This window comes from Rattus norvegicus, chromosome 5 (genome assembly GCF_021556685.1).
Source record: "Rattus norvegicus strain SHRSP/BbbUtx chromosome 5, alternate assembly SHRSP_T2T, whole genome shotgun sequence".
Taxonomy (NCBI): domain Eukaryota; kingdom Metazoa; phylum Chordata; class Mammalia; order Rodentia; family Muridae; genus Rattus; species Rattus norvegicus.
Genome location: NC_141538.1, coordinates 5,244,118 through 5,259,888, shown reverse-complemented (window position 1 = coordinate 5,259,888; position 15,771 = coordinate 5,244,118). Strand labels below are relative to the sequence as shown.

General features: G+C 41.3%; 1 non-coding gene and 1 pseudogene across 1 annotated transcript; both read right to left on the bottom strand.

Annotated features, from left to right (window-relative positions):
* Positions 1-281: 281 nt before the first annotated feature.
* Positions 282-434, bottom strand: LOC148005591 (5.8S ribosomal RNA). The gene has a single exon (XR_015621633.1). It is a non-coding gene; the product is annotated as a 5.8S ribosomal RNA (ribosomal RNA).
* Positions 435-964: 530 nt separating this feature from the next.
* Positions 965-1,868, bottom strand: LOC148005590 (18S ribosomal RNA; annotated as a pseudogene; the record flags this gene model as incomplete).
* Positions 1,869-15,771: the final 13,903 nt, after the last annotated feature.

Sequence of the window (15,771 nt, the reverse complement as noted above, 5' to 3'; positions counted from 1 at the left end):
CGGGCGAGGACGTGAGTGGGAGCGGTGGGGCAAGCAGGAAGGAGCCACAAGGAGGTTGGCCGGTGCTCGGTGCCAGTGGATGGGGAGAATGAGGCCCGCTCAGACCAACCAGGCGTGGACGAACGCTGGACAATGCCCACGTCTGTCCTTGGGGAGACGGACGGCCAAGAGGAGAGGCCCTGCGAGCAGAGTCCAAGCCGCGCGATGCGCCCATCCCCCAACCCCCCCCCCCCCCCAGCAGCGGCAGCGAAACCGCAAGAGGGCGGCAATTGATCCTCAAGTGATTCTCAGACAGGTGTAGTCCAGGGAGGAACCCGGGGCCGCAACTGCATTCGAAGTGTCCATGATCAATGTGTCCTGCAATTCACATTAATTCTCGCAGCTAGCTACATTCTTCATCGATGCACGAGCCAAGTGATCCACCGCTAAGAGTTGTATGGCTATGTGGGGTGTGAGCGGACTTGTATGGGTGCTAACACTGGCACAAGCTCCCCCACCCGCCCCTGCTGCACCGGAAGAGAGGGGCCAATGGCGAGGCGGTTCCACCTCAGGCCGGCCAGCGGGAAACTAAAGGATACATGTGAAAAGAAAAAAAAAGACAGGGTCGGGATCGGAAATGCGGGAAACAAGGGACATGGGACGCCGCTAACCCAGCACCCAGCGGCATTGGGCAAGGGAGGTGCTGGAGGCGGCGGCGGAGGCGGAGGCTGGCGCCCGGAGGTGTGGATGGAGGCAGAGGAGGGAGGGAGAGAGAGAGAATGGAGGAGATCCCTCAATGGACCAGACCTGACACCCTCCCCGAACCGCTCCATAACAATCCCTGCTTTTCCCGAAATGCTCACTTGGCTTGCAGGCTGTGGCACGGGCCACGATGGCGACCAGGACACAGGGACGCCCCTCCCGGTGAGAGGAGGGACTCACACAGGCCCAAGAAAGGACCAGACACCCCCTCGGCCTTCTCCATTAATGATCCTTCCACCGGTTCACCTACAGAAACCTTGTTAAGACTTTTACTTCCTCTAGATAATCAAGTTCCACCATCTTCTCAGCCCTCCCACAGGGCCATGGGCTGATGAGGCCTCACTAAACCATCCAATCGGCAGTAGCGAAGGGCTGTGTGTACAAGGGACAGGGACTTAATCAAAGCAAGCTTATGACCTGCACTTACTGGGAATTCCTCTTTCATGGGGAATAATTGTAACCCCAGATCTCCATCACGAATGCGGTTCAATGGGTTACCCGTGCCTGCAGGCATAGGGTAGGCACATGCTAAGCTAGGCAGTGTGGTGCACATGCAGCCGAGGACATCTAAGGGCATCACAGACCTGTTATTGTTCAATCTCAGGTGGCTGAACACCACTTGTCCCTCTAAGAAGTTGGGGGACGCCGACCGCTCAGGGGGTCGCGTAAGTAGTTAGCATGCCAGAGTCTTCTTCCTTATAGGAATAAACCAGACATATCGCTCCACCAACTAAGAACAGCCATGAACCACCACCCAGGGAAGCAAGAAAGACCTATCAATCTGTCAATCCTGTCTGTGCCAGGCTGGGTGAGGATTCCCGTGTTGAGTCAAATTAGGCTGCAGGCTCCACTATTGGTGGTGCCTTTCCGTCAATTCCTTTAAGTTTCAGCTTTGCAACCATACTCCACCGGAACCCAAAGACTTTGGATTCTCAGAAGATGCTTGACTATCATGGGAATAACACCACCACGAACCCAGTCAGCATCTGTTTAGTTATGTACCCCCATTTGTTTTACTTTTTCTTTCTCCATTTCTCTTTCTTTTTCTTTCATTAGGGGAGGGGATTGTTTTAATTCACATTTTAAATATTATCCCCTTTCCTGATTTGTCCTCTAGAAACCAGCTATTATTTCCCCTCATGCCTCCTGTTCTATGAGGGCAGTTCCTCAGTCACCCACTCACTCCTTCCAACCTGCCCATTCTGACAGTTCCCTACACTGGGGCATCAAGCCTTGACAGGACCAAGGGCATTTGCTCCCATTGGTGCCTGAAAAGGACATCCTCTGCTTCATATGCAGATGGAGCCATAGGCTCATCCTTGTGTGTTCTTGGGATGGTTGTTTAGTCCATGGAAGATCGAGGGCAGGGGTTTGGTTGGTTGATATTGTTCTTCTTATGGGGTGGCAAACCCCTTCAACTACTTCAGTTCTTTCTGTAACTCCTCTCTTTGGAACTTTGTTCTCAGGTCAATGGTTGAATGCAAGCACTCTCCCTTCTTCCCTCCCTCTCTTCTTCCCTCCCTCCCCACACCACTCTATGTTTGTATGTTTGTGTGTTTGTGTGTCTCTGTGTATGTGTGTGTCTGTCTGTCTGTCTGTGTGTCTGTCTGTATGTCTTTCTAAGTAAATGTCACTTTTCTTTTCTTAGATAAAGTGATGAGATAAGAGTCTTACCCAAGCTATTCAAATATGTCCTTTAGGCTGAGGCCAGAGTATTTTTTCCCTCTGTTCTACTATTTATAGACCTAATACTAGGAGCTTCTAACCTCCATGTAATCCAACCTTCCAAGCTGACTGATTCAATATGGTTTCTCTTGGCATCTTCATGAGATGTTCTGCTTGGACTAACATTAACGTGGACAATGTGTTACAATCTTCTGGATCCTTCTAATTCTCCAGCTTTTTCTGTTTTCCCCAGTGAATAGTTTGTTCTCTCAGAACCTGAATCTGTAAAAACATGTCCAGAAAACTTCCGTAAACCCATGCCACACACCACAACTTCTCTTTCTTGCTCTACTTCTCTCTGTCTTTCTTTTGTTTAGTTTTGTCTCTCTTTCTCTACTCTTGTGCATTCTCTTATTCCTAAGCTGTTCTCATGTGAATTGGGCACATTTTATCTGTGATACATTCTGTCACTTTTTTCTTTGAATTACTACTTTATCCGGGCCTCAATTATATGACACTTTCAAACATGGCTACTTCCTTATATAAACTAACCTTACAATGTACAACCATTTTGCTAATATTTATCTACCTAGTTCCTTCCTGGACCTATTGTTTGTAAAGAATTAACCTTTCAGGATGCCTATATTTATGGCAGAATTTTTCTGACCTTTCATATATGATGTCCTGTGTCTGAAAGATGAGGGTATTAGAATAAAATTATTTTACACATTTTCTAGAAGGTTGAAAGATTCAATTTAAGTCTTATTTTATGATCACATTAGCAGCCATCAGTCCAAAACACAAAATCACTAAAACAAATCCTAGTTGCATGAGGTAAGGTAGGAAGATATCCCAGTGATTAAGCAGGCAGGAAATGTTAGAGAGACATGGAGAGAAGATTGTTTATTGGTCTATATTTATCACTTGCTCAGCCTGTGTTTTTATAAAAGCTAGAACAATACACCCAGGAGTAGGACAACCTACAGGGAGTTGAGCCCTCCAACAAAATTATTGATCAAGAAAGTGCCCACAGGCTTTTTCATAGGAGAATCTTATGAAGAATTTTTTCTCAGTTAAGATTTCTTCTTCCAAGTTATCTCTAATTTTATATCACATTGATAAAAAACCTTCCTATATAGTTTGTAGGTGAGAGTTTGTGGATGTATATCTCTAAGCTTGTGTATTGAAGTGATATCATAAAATTTTACAAAAGAATGGCTAATAATAACCTCTGTGTGCGAGCGTCTGTGTGCGTGTGTGTGTGTGTGTGTGTGTGTGTGTGTGTGTGTGTGTTTCTTTAATCCCGCAGGCTTTCGCCTGATTCTCGGTACCGTGTCAGTGCGGGCATTGGGCACCGACAGTGTATGTCAGTGAAATTATGTGTGTACATGTGTTTCTGCATGCCCACAGATATTATATGTATCATAATAGGGTATTAAAGAGGACAATGACTTAATCTAAAGAAATGCTTTAGATTATAGCACACACCAGCAAGAAAACATTCCTGTTTTTGGCATGGGGTAGCAATTGGGCTTGCAACAATAAATTATGAAATATACTAGGAAGAGTGAAATAGCTCAGTAGGTAAAGATATTTGTTGCCAAGGCTGTTAACCTTGGTTTGGTCCTTGGGACATACACAATGGAAGGAGGAAATGAATGCCATTAATTGTATTCTGTCATCCTGTATCCCGGTACATATGTGTGTTCCATTTCTCCCATTTCTGAAGCAAGAAAAAAATTACATACATGGAATTTCTGCCTAGTATTACAGAGCAACAGAACATAATATTGAGAATTAAAAAAAGAATACATACATAGTTCATATGAAGGCAGCTTGGTCTGGCAGAGATAAGCTAAACAACTCCTGGATAAAATAAGTTCAGACTCATGAACATGTATTACTCAGATTGATGAATCAAAAAACTTAAATATGGGGCATGTAGATTCCAGAGACTTTTCCACAGTGGTATTTTGTAACCAGGGTGACCAGACAATAGCACTTGTATTTGTATCACTTAGATTTATAGGGACCTTTCCATACATGGTGGAGGAATAGGCATCTACACTGAAATGTACTGTATGTAACTAGAGAAATAAATCAAAATGTTCTCCTTTATAACCAAATCAGGAATACGACTAGGAGATTCCAGGTTTCTTATTCACATCGTGAAATAGAATCAAGTGACCTAGTTCCAATATGATATTTTTCATTCTTTCTGAGATATGAGGTAGAGCATGAAAGACAATACTCCAACAACTTGGGTTTAGGGTAATATACTAGTTAAAAGTGTCAGGTGTATGAGTCCAAGGGGATCTGACATCCATCAGGAGTCCTGGAATACTTCCACTGGACTCTCCGCAGTGGTTGCCTGTGCAGGATTTAGTTGCTGAATCAGCACTGATTTTTCAAATATAGAAGACATCAAAATATAGACAATAGGGATCATTCTCATATTCATTTACAAAGCACCCCCACAAGTTTTCTATTGTCTTACTTGGAAAGGATAAATTTAAAAGAGTAAAACAGAATTATTATACTCAAGGAAAAACCTTGTGTCAAAAAACAAAACAACAATTAAAGGCAAACATCTATGTTTTTCAATAGAGTGACTATAAGGAAAAGAAGTACACTTTAAGCAGCAATTGTTGTTATCTTCTTCAAATTCATGGAGCATGGATGTTATAAAATGAATGATAAGATAGAATAGCAATGTAGGGTTAGAAGCTAATTGAGAGAGGAGCAGAAATTAAAATCAAAGCAGCTCAGAGCATCAAAGAAGCCTGTAGTAAAACCAAATCTGCAGCAACATAATTGTAAGCAATACCCATTATGGAAAAGTAAAAGACAATTCAAAAGCCACATTAGTGTTTATGATGGACACTTTCGTCAACTTGGATTTAGATGCCTCTAAATCTGGAGGGGTTTGTCTCCTATTGAGAAGCCAAAATGTTGTTCCCCTTCAGAAATATGAAGTAGATTGAATAATTTTACCTTCTTTGTCCTAGTAAAAAAAAATAAGGCCAGAAAATAATGTAAATTGTAAACGTGTGTGTGGGTGGTTGTTTCTTTCTTAAATTATGTGTGAATATTTGCCTGCATAGGGTTGCCTGTGGAGGCTAGAAAACAAAGGGTATTGGGTCGCTGAAACTGAAATTACCAGTGATTATGAGTCATCTTGTTCTTTGAATCTAACATGGGTCTTCTTCAGAAGTAGTACATGTTCTTAACTTCTCCGTCAACTCTCCAGTCTCCTGTAAAAATAAGTTAAAAAAATGATTTCTGTTGCCTAAAGACAAGGAGGCTGAATGAATATAATGATACTGATGTTATTTTTAAAGATGAAATTCATTATGATAGACAATGGGCATAATATATCTAAAACTAAGAAAAGATAAAGTGCAAACAATAAGGAACAGTGTGCTGTATGAGAGATGTTGCAGGGTAAAAAATGACATGAAACTTTCTAAAGAGGCTTGAGTCTGCTTATAAGGTCACAGTACTTTGTGTGTACATGTTTGTGTGGGGGCACATGTGTCTGCAGTTGCATGTCCACAGGTGTGAATAAAGAGGTCAAAGGTCAATACTGGGTATCATTCTCAGTCACTCTCTACTGTATTGATTTTGTGATGTGGTCTCAAGCTGACCATGGAATTACCAATTTAGCTAGACTGGGGCTCTGTCAAGCCACAGGGTTTCTTTCTTCTCCATTTCACAGGCACCAGGATGATTAGCTTAGAACACAGTCCCATGACTTTTTACATGTTCTCTGGAGACTGCACTTAGATCCTCATGCATGTATCAGAAATAATTTAGCAGAGGTGCTACCTCTTTCTGGCAGTGGCCATGTAGATGCTGCAAGGAATAACATATGGGTACTTCAATGACAGGATTCTACTATGGCAAGTCCATGGAAACCACTTCTCAGTTGACAAGGTAAATTTGGTGGCCTTAATATTTAGTACCAAGTTTGCATGCCCTACAAGCTCTCCATTCCTTCATTGTACTGCAAAAAGTCATTATCAAAACTGTAGCACTTCATCAGTCATGGACAAGGCCATCTGGAGTCACACAGACTAAGTCACTGTGGATGATTCTACATTTTTCTCAAAACTCTTTCAAGGCATAAAATGTTCTTCACCTCTTTTTGTGTCTATCCATCCTCCAGATGTTACCACAAATCCTGGGAATTTGAGACTTATAATCATATCTTTAGAGAAGTACCCATTCACACTGAGCAAGTCTGTGTCAGTTGTGGAGAGAGGTAGGTCCTGCTTACATAACTGTTTTTAAGAAGCTATATCTGATCAGTGGAGACATGGAAAATGCAGAGATTATGTTGGATTAATAGAGAATTGAAAATGGCTCGTAGAATGATTACATCTTACGAAGATCTATATATTAGAAAGATGTCTAGAAGATCTGCTTTGTAAAATGAACTTGTCTGTCTGCAATTAAAAGAGAATTATGATAGGAGATAATAACTAGAGATAGTTTACCAACAAATGTTTAATTCGGCCTCTCACCATGCATAACTATGTAACCATGTTTGCTACCAGACAGGTATATCTTCCTGTTTACAGGACAAGCCTGCCCAGACATCTCTTTTGTCTTGCTGAAATTGTGCTTTTTAATTCAAAATAATTTTAGGTGGTGACTGATCCAAGGAATGGGAGAAGGAGGAAGGGGAACTATTGGTGGCTTTGTGTAAAGATAGAGCTTTTGAAAGGTGGGTATTATGATTTCTTTTAATAATGTAAGCAATGATATTACTGCTAGGGTAAGCACAATTGTCATTGTATAAATATAGAAGGCTCAAGTTATTTGTGGCCACTTGCCTGAAAATCAAAAGGTGGTCAGTGTCTTCACTTTTGCTAACTCCCCTTCTCCATCTCAGGACCTAATCATTATAGTTAGAACTGGCATTGGCATCTTCTTGGTTCCTAAATTTTAATTTGTAAAAATTTTTATTAGATATATTTCTTTACTTATGTTTCAAACATTATTCCCCTTCCCAATTTCCTGTATATAAGTCCCCATTCCCTCCCATCCCCTCCCCCATACAGGTATTCCCCCTTTACATCCACTTTACCCCCCCCCCATATTCCCCTCTAGTGGTGGTCCAACCTTGGCAAGACCAGGGGCTTCCCCTTCCCTTGGTGCCCCAACAAGTCTATTCTCTGCTATATATGTGGTTGGAGCCCTGGATTATTCCATGTATAGTCTTTTGGTACTGGTTTAGGCCCTGGAAGCACTGTTTGGTTGGCATTGTTGTTTTGATGGGGTTGCATGCTCCTTCAACTCTTTCAATATTTCATCTAATTCCCTCCAAGGGTCTTGTTCTCAGATCAGTGGTTTGCTGCTAGCATTGACTTCTCTATTGAACATGCTCTAGATGTGTCTCTCAGGAGAGATCTATATCCAGTTCCTTTCAATATGCATTTTATTACTTCATCAATCGTATCTAGTATACATATATATATACATACATACATATATATATACATATATTTACATATATACATATACACACACACACACATATATATATATCCCCTTTTAAGGAGTGGGAGCATCTGAATTTTGGTCATCCTTCTTTTTGAGCTTCCTGTGGTCTATGGATTGCATCTTGGGTAATTCGAGCTTTTTGGCAAATATCCACTTATCAATGAGTGCATACCAAGTGTGTTTTCCTGTGATTGAGTAACCTCACTCAGGATGATATTTTCTAGTTCATTCCATTTGCCTATGAATTTCATGAAGTCATTGTTTTTGATAGCTGAGTAGTACTCCACTGAGTAGATGTACCACTTTTTTGAATCCATTCCTCTTTTGAAAGGCATATGGGTTCATTCCAGCTTCTGGCTATTATAAATAAGGCTGATATGAACATAGTGGAGCATGTGTCTTTGTTGTATGTTGGAACATCTTTTGGGTATATGCCTAAGAGAGGTATAGCTGGGTTCTCAGGTAGTGCAATCTCCAATTTTCTGAGGAAACTCCAGACTGATTTCCAAAGTGGTTGTTCCAGTTTGCAATCCCACCAGCAATGGAAGAGTGTTCCTCCTTCTCCACATCCTCCCCAGCATCTGCTGTCAACTGAGATTTTTATTTTAGCTTTTCTGAATGGTGTGAAATAGAATCTCAGGGTTGTTTTGATTTGCATTTCCCTGATGACTAAGGATGTTAAACATTTCTTTAGCTGTTTTTTGGCCATTCGATAATCCTCAGTTGAGAATGATTTGTTTGGCTCTGTACCCCATTTTTAATAGGGTTATTTCACTCTCTGGATTCTAACTTCTTGAGTTCTTTGTATGTTTTAGATATTAACCCTGTATCAGATGTAGGATTGGTAAAGATGTTTTCCCAATCTGTTGGTTGCCATTTCATCCTATTGACAGTGTCTTTAGCTTTACAAAAGCTTTACAGCTTTATGAGGTCCCATTTGTCGATTCTTGATATTAGAGCATGAGCCATTGTTGTTCTGTTCAGGAAATTTTGCCCAGTGCCCATGTGTTCGAGACACTTCCTCATTTTTTCTTCTCTTAGTGTGAGTGTATCTGGTTTGATGTGGAGTGCCTAGATCCACTTGGACTTAAGCTTTGTACATGGTAATAAGAATGGATCAATTTGCATTATTCTACATGCTGACCTCCAATTTGTTGAAAATGTTATATTTCTGCCATTGAATGGTTTTAGTTCCTTTATCAAAGATCAAGTGACTATAGGTGTGGGGGTTTATTTCTGGGTCTTCACTTCTATTCCACTGATCTTTCAGTCTGTCTCTGTACCAATCCCATACAGTTTTTATGACGATTCCTCTGTAATACTGCTTGAAGTCAGGGATGGTGATTCTCACAGAAGTTCTTTTCATGTTTAGTATAGTTTGCGCTATCCTGGGTTTGGCAAATTACTCTTTTTATCTCTATAAAGAATTGAGTAGGAATATTGATGGAGATTGTGTTGAATCTATAGATTGCTTTTGGCAAAATGGCCATCTTTACTATATTAATCCTGCCAATCCATGAGCATGGAAGACCTTTCCATCTTCTCAGTTCTTCCTCAATTTTTTTCTTAAGAGACTTGAAGTTCTTGTCATGAAGATCTTTCGTTTGCTTGGTTAAAGTCACACCAAGATATTTTATATTACTTGGGAATATTGTGAAGGGTGCTATTTCCTTAATTTTTTTCTCAGCCTGTTTATCCTTTGAGTAGAAGAAGGCTACTGCTCTCTGCACCCAAATCCCATGGGAGGGAGAGCTAAACCTACAGAGAGGCAGTCACGCCTGGGAAACCAGAAGAGACTGCACTCTGCACACATCCAGACGCCAGAGGAAAACACCAAATGCCATCTGGAACCCTGGTGCACGAAGGCTCCCGGAAAGAGCGGCGCAGATCTTCCTGGTTGCTGCCTCCACGGAGAGGACTTAGGCAGTACCCCACAAGCAAACTTGAGCCTCGGGACCACAGGTAAGACCAACTTTTCTGCTGGAAGAAACCTACCTGGTGAACTCAGGACACACAGAGGCAAAATTCCTCTAGGATCGGGCACTTCCTGTGTTTATGGGAAGTCCCACACCCGCGGATCCCGGCCCGCAGCAGCTCTCTGCTCCCAAACCCCGTGGGAGAGAGACCTCACCGCCTGGTCAGGTGGGCACTCCTGAGGCTGCAGAGCGGAAGAGACCACCAACACTGCCCACCCCTCCCACATCCCTGACCCAAGAGGAAACTGTATAAGGCCTCTGGGTTCCTGTAGGGGAGGGCCCATGAGCGGCAGGAACCCTGGGCCTGAGACACCGCCGGAACCTGAAGGAAACAGACCGGATAAACAGTTCTCTGCACCCAAATCCTGTGGGAGGGAGAGCTAAACCTTCAGAGAGGCAGACGTGCCTGGGAAACCAGAAGAGACTGCACTCTGCACACACATCTCTGACGCCAGAGGAAAACACCAAACGCCATCTGGAACCCTAGTGCACCAAAGCTCCCAGAAAGGGCGGCGCAGATCTTCCTGGTTGCTGCCGCCGCAGAGAGCTCGTGGGCAGCACCCCGAGAACAAACTGGAGCCTCGCAACCACAGGTAAGACCAACTTTTCTGCTGCAAGTGACCTGCCTGGTGAACTCAAGACACAGGCCCACAGGAACAGCTGAAGACCTGTAGAGAGGAAAAACTACACGCCCAAAAGCAGAACACTCTGTCCCCATAACTGGCTGAAAGAAAACAGGAAAAGAGGTCTACAGCACTCCTGACACATAGGCTTATAGGACAGTCTAGCCACTGTCAGAAATAGCAGAACAAAGTAACACTGGAGATAATCTGATGGCGAGAGGCAAGTGCAGGAACCCAAGCAACAGAAACCAAGACTACATGGCATCATCCGAGCCAAATTCTCCCACCAAAATAAACATGGAATACCCAAACACACCAGAAAAGCAAGATCTAGTTTCAAAATCATATTTGATCATGATGCTGGAGGACTTCAAGAAAGACGTGAAGAACTCCTTTAGAGAAACACAGGAAAACATTAATAAACAGGTAGAAGCCTACAGAGAGGAATCGCAAAAATCCCTGAAAGAATTCCAGGAAAACACAATCAAACAGTTGAAGGAATTAAAAATGGAAATAGAAGCAATCAAGAAAGAACACATGGAAACAACCCTGGATATAGAAAACCTAAAGAAGAGACAAGGAGCTGTAGATACAAGCTTCACCAACAGAATACAAGAGGTGGAAGAGAGAATCTCGGGAGCAGAAGATTCCATAGAAATCATTGACTCAACTGTCAAAGATAATGTAAAGCAGAAAAAGCTACTGGTACAAAACATACAGGAAATCCAGGACTCAATGAGAAGATCAAACCTAAGGATGATAGGTATAGAAGAGAGTGAAGACTCCCAGCTCAAAGGACCAGTAAATATCTTCAACAAAATCATAGAAGAAAACTTCCCTAACCTAAAAAAAGAGATACCCATAGGCATACAAGAAGCCTACAGAACTCCAAATAGATTGGACCAGAAAAGAAACACCTCCCGTCACATAATTGTCAAAACACCAAACGCACAAAATAAAGAAAGAACATTAAAAGCAGTAAGGGAAAAAGGTCAAGTAACATATAAAGGCAGACCTATCAGAATCACACCAGACTTTGCGCCAGAAACTATGAAGGCCAGAAGATCCTGGACAGCTGTCATACAGACCCTAAGAGAACACTAATGCCAGCCCAGGTTACTGTATCCTGCAAAACTCTCAATTAACATAGATGGAGAAACTTCAGGAAATATCTGTAATGTGGGTTCTGAATTTCATCGATTAATGTGGAAAGACTCCACCTATGTATAGGCAACATCAGCATTCACCTCTTTCTGCTTGCTGACAATAGAGGGTGGGTTACTAGCTGTGTATTACTACTTCTCCTGTGCACTGTATCATGAACTCTAATCTCAAATAAGCCATTTATTTGTTAAGTAGTCTTTTTCAGATATTTTGGCATAAGAACAGGCAAAGGAAAAACGATATTTCATGTGTAATTTGTCATAATTATACAGGTAGGATGTTAGAAAGAGACATGGTCCTTTGTCCTCATGTCCAAGGATAGTGGCAAGCTGGATCCTTAGATAATCCCAATTTGGTCCTAAGAAATATTCCTTGGCCCTAAGGTAAAAACTATCTTTAATCTATTTCTAGATTATATTTGATATTAAAAACTATATTGGACCCACAGATAAGTTTACATACATCTATTTCTTGCCCTTGGTTTTATCTTCTCTGTAAAGTATGGCATGGGTATGTCTGAATATATGTTTCCTCTTTATGTGGTAGAATCTTTAAATAGAAGAACCTAGCTTTATGATAACACATACTGCTCTTCTTTTTTTTTTTTTATCTTTATTAACTAGAGTACTTCTTATTTACATTTCAATTGTTTCTGATTTCGGGGTCCAAATCCCCCTAACCCCTCCCTTCCCCTTCTATATCGGCTTCCCCTCCCCATCCTTCCCCCCAGTACCACCCTCCCCCCAACAATCACGTCCACTAGGTGTCCAGTCTTGGCAGGACCAAGGGCTTCTCCTGCCACTGGTGCTCTTACTAGGCTATTCATTGCTACCTAAGAGGTTGGAGTCCAGGGTAAATTCATGTATAGTCTTTGGAAAATGGCTTAGACCCTGGAAGCTCTGGTTGGTTGGCATTGTTGTTCATATGGGGTCTTGAGCCCCTTCAAGCTCTTCCAGGCCTTTTTGTGATTCCTTCAATGGGCGTCCTGTTCTCAGTTCAGTGGTTTGCTGCTGACATTCGCCTATGTATTTGCCATACTATGGCTGTGTCTCTCAGGAGAGATCTACATCTGGTTCCTGTCGGCCTGCACTTCTTTGCTTCATCCATCTTATCTAGTTTGGTGGCTGTATATGTATGGGCCACATGTGGGGCAGGCTCTGAATGGGTGTTCCTTCTGCCTCTGTTCTAAACTTTGCCTCCCTATTCCCTGCCAAGGGTATTCTTGTTCCCCTTTTAAAGAAGGAGTGAACACATACTGCTCTTATTTTGTGTATGTGTGTGTGTGTGTGTGTGCGTGCGTGCGTGTGTGTGTGTGTGTGTGTGCGTGCGTGCGTGTGTGTGTGTGTGTGTGTGATATACATGATAATGTCTGGGTATGTTTGCTGACAGAGGGCAGAGGAAGACATAATTCATCTTTCTCTACCACTCTTTCTTTTTCCCATGATACAGGGATACTCTCTCCCATCTTTTACAGACATATTAATAAATCTTTTTCCATAGCTACTCAATTTGAACACATTATTGTACGGGAATTCCCTTAATTAATTGATTGGGTAATAAAGATGAAAAGAAGCCAATCATTGAATGAGAAGGAGGAGGTGAATCTTCCAGGTCCTAGAGAGGAAAAGGGGACTAAGGAAGAAGAAACAGGCTTTAAACAGGGAGGCAAGAGGGAGAGGAGGCAGGATATAGACTGGGAACTGTTAGCCCTGGTAGCAGCCTCCCCCACAAGAAGATTTCTAACATAGAATAATTGGTGAGTTTAGAAGGATAGATTTCACACCTAGGTGTTGTGTCGTCTGTTTATTTTAAACAAAGAGTACTGGTGTTTTCCATTCTAAGTGACCTAGATGAGCATGAGGGAAAGAACATAGCCAGGCGGCATTCAGCTAGCGTTTTGAATGGAAAGAAAAGTCCAAGCTCCAGAGGAGAGGAAACCACTGGAGAGCCCAGGCTGGCAAAAATGTGCCCGGAACTGGCTATGTTTGGTGAACTGGCAAGAGAGTGATCTTGGAGATTAGGAGAGTTAGAGCTGGCATTTGTGAGAGAGGTGTTGCCTAGGAAAAACACACAGTCATGGATCTCAGACTCTGTACCAGGATAGGAACAGAGACCACCAATGCCAATACATAGCTGACTTTAGCATGGGTTCATTTTTAAAGCTACATGGCTACAATAACTCATAACCTCCAAAGCGTGTGAATAGTCCAATGGACATAGTAAAGTTTTTCAAAATTTGGCTTAACATGTGTACCTTGTTCCATCAGCTATACTATAAAGAGTGTGTAAAAAACAAATCTAGCTATAATCCCAGTAAGGAAAATATATATTATTTATTTGTTTTGATGAACATTCTTTTTTTTATGCCTTTTACATGTTTTGGTATGTCTTGACAGAAATTCAAATTAAAAAATGTTCATACCACAAATTTTGGTCTCAATTTCTCTTCTAGTTTTCTTTATGTGCTATGAAAAACATTAGAACTAAAAGCAACTTGGGAAAGAAAGAGTATTTCTAGATTAGACATTTAAGGAAAGGTTGAAGTAGGCTCTTAAAACAGTAACAGTGGAGGATGGCTGCTTGGGGAGTCACTCTGGTTTGCTGAGGCTCATACTTAACTAACTTTGTAATACATCCTGAGTGAACCTTCAGAGGGATTGGTACCACCAATAATAGACTGAGTCTTTCTAAATCTATTAGCAAAGCAGTCTCTTACAGACAGGATGTTGAAGACAGATTATTTCATTGAGATGTCTTTTTTGGATGAATCTAGGTCATGTCAAAATGACAAGGCTAGGGAGGTCATATACTTCCTCTATGTCCACAAATGCACACTGATCTGTTTTATAAATGGTAGGTTTTTTCAGGAATACATGTTTAATAAATTTAGAAGAAAACTATTAATAACTTTATAGAACTATTACCCTACTTAGAAAATCTCATCATTAGCAATTTTCTGAGGAACCAACAAAAGACTAGGGAATTATGGCATTTGAACACACACACAGACACACACACACACACACACACACACACACACACACATGACTTGATAATAAAGAGACAAAGTTCTGGTTTTTCTCTAGGAAGACACCACTGGATTATATAGAGCTGATTATTATATTTTATAAGCACAGTCAAATAAATTGGTTTTCGTGAAACTCGTAAAGTAAGTCTGAACTTACTTATCAAATAGTTTACATACATGCTAGTTTTGTTTCTATGAGAATTGGTACTGAAAAATGTCTAGGTTTCTTTTGGAGATCCTATCTGACATCAGTGTTATTAGTGAGCTAGTGATCATTAAGACAATTTCATCAACTAACCCAAATATTATAATATTTGAGATTTCAGAGTACTCAGGATATATACCAGAGACAAAAATAAGTTTAATTTACTTAATATTTGTATGAAACAAGTTTTAAAAAGTTTTATTGTTTTTTTACATTTATGGGTAAATATATATGGATGTGGAGAGATGAGAGCAGTTGCTCAAAAAGTTCAAAAGTTGGCCTTGGATTTTTCACAGTTGAAGTTACAAACTGTTGCTATCCACTAAGTGTGTTTGCTACAAACTGAGCTACAGTCCAGTGAAAAGCTTCAAGCACTGTCAACTACCAAGTGATCTCTCCACTTCTTATATAGTATACTTTCAATTATGACCTGAGGCATTATTAAATCTTTCACTGAAAATAGCATGAGCATTTTTCTTACCAGAAGAATCTTTGCTTAAACTTGTTTTTGACAAAATGTGTAAGAAAAGCTATTCACGTTTACACAGTCCCCAAAATAGCCGAAAAGAAACAACACAAGAAAGAGCTTAAACACCACACATGTGCGCGCACACAAACACAGACACACCCTGTTTCTCTCCCTTATACATTCAACCAATGTTGCGTTGAGACCATTGAGTGCAACCATTGATTGTAAAAGTTTAAATTCACAGAGGATGGAAGGAAGATGGAGGAAGACAAAGATGATCCAGATTCTGTGTGGCATTAAATAGCCCACAGGTAGCTATGAATATCTTATAAGGGATGGATAATTACAGGATAATTTGTCTTATTTAGTTCCAGAGGGAGAAGACTTCATCA